The sequence below is a fragment of the Cynoglossus semilaevis genome, chromosome 3 (assembly GCF_000523025.1).
Source record: "Cynoglossus semilaevis isolate Cse_v1.0 chromosome 3, Cse_v1.0, whole genome shotgun sequence".
In the NCBI taxonomy this organism is placed as follows: Eukaryota; Metazoa; Chordata; class Actinopteri; order Pleuronectiformes; family Cynoglossidae; genus Cynoglossus; species Cynoglossus semilaevis.
The window spans coordinates 52,065-53,756 of NC_024309.1; positions in this window are offsets into that span (position 1 = coordinate 52,065).

Below are 1,692 nucleotides of genomic sequence, written 5' to 3' on the forward strand. Positions count from 1 at the left end.
CATGACAGTATATTTAAAATAAAAGTGTGACATACATTACTTTCAAATTGATTGTTGATTTTGTGTAACAGTGTGACTAATCGCCATTAATCGCAAGAAGTGATGTGATTAATTGGATTAAAATTTTTAATCATTCCCCATTTCCATGCACTCCACAATGAAAGAAGGAAAAGGCGAGGGAAATATACTGGTTAAACAAATAAAATGATTTTTAGTCATAAATTCAACAACTTTATTTACTTTATTTTAGTCATAAATTCAACAACTTTATTTCCCCTCAGTTCTGCCAGGTTTTTTTTATAGACACAGATTCAACAAGTCCTCTGTTGCAGTGCTGGCAACCGATAAAATTATTTATAGTGGTCAAAAAATAGTTCAAAACTCTTACTTCACCTAAATGTAATTAATTCTTGATAAAAATAGCTGTACTATCCTTGCTAAAAAACAGTAATATATTACATTGTGCATTTTTGTTTGTTGAATTTATGGCAGGTCCCCATTTCTGCGCTCTTGTCATTTGTTGACTCATTGGAAGTGGGTTACAGAAAATACAACAACCCCTACCACAACCTGGTTCATGCTGCTGATGTGACACAGACAATACATTTCCTGATCCTTAAAACTGGTATAGTGGTAAGTGCAAATTGTTTTTTGACAGATTGCTGTTTTTCATTATGGTATTTAATAGAAATTAAAATAAACTTAGTAACTAAAACAAACCAATCCAATCTAGTTAAAGCAAACATAAATTAAAACAATGGAAATTTGTTCCAAAACAGCATCACCTACAGAGCGTTATGTTTCCATAATGACTGACCAGAGCCAGGAGGCATGTGATGCAACATAGATCTTTTGTTTCTGAACACCACAGCACCTGCTTTTACAACCTCAACTTCCTAAAAGTAAACCATGATATAACTGAATACCTGCTCATGGGAGCAAGATTTATATAATCCAAAGGTGACAGCTTTTCCCTCACAAGTCTTGATGTCATATTCCACAGCTCATTATGTCTTTTATTCTCACATCAGTAACCATTGCACTGCATATAAGAAGTATAAATCATCTCCCCCAAGTACCCATACCACTACCATCCATGTTACCTATTGTATTGATTATTGTAACTCTCTCCTCTTCTGCCTCACTCACAAATTTCCTATATGCTTCAACACCACTCACACCATCACCAAAAACCCTTCATTTCATCATATTACTGTGCTAAAACACTTCCGCTGGCTCCGAAGTAAATTACATATGCATTTCAAAATCCTCTTGCACACCTTCAAAGTCATCCATAACATCACCCCTCCTGATCTATCAGATCTTCTAGATACTATCACCTCCTCCAAGTGAGGCTTTCTGAAGCACCGAAGTTTGTATCGAAAAAGTCTTCAGTATTTAAAGCATTTTAACAAAAGTGACATCTGGTGGCCAAAAGTAACTTAAAAATTCAAAATCTAAACTTTATTGTGTTTGCTTACACTATAGCTGCTGTTCAATATCATGTGACAATAAATTATATCTTCCTCCTCACTGAAGGCTGTGAATATTAATGTATCAGTGTGTAATTTTGGATGAATAATCTTCTTCTTTCTCTTTCGGCTTTGTCCCTTTTTTCAGGGGGTTGCCACAGGGAATCATTGATTTCCATATTGCCCTGTTCTCTCCATCTTCTGCTCTGACTCCAACTAT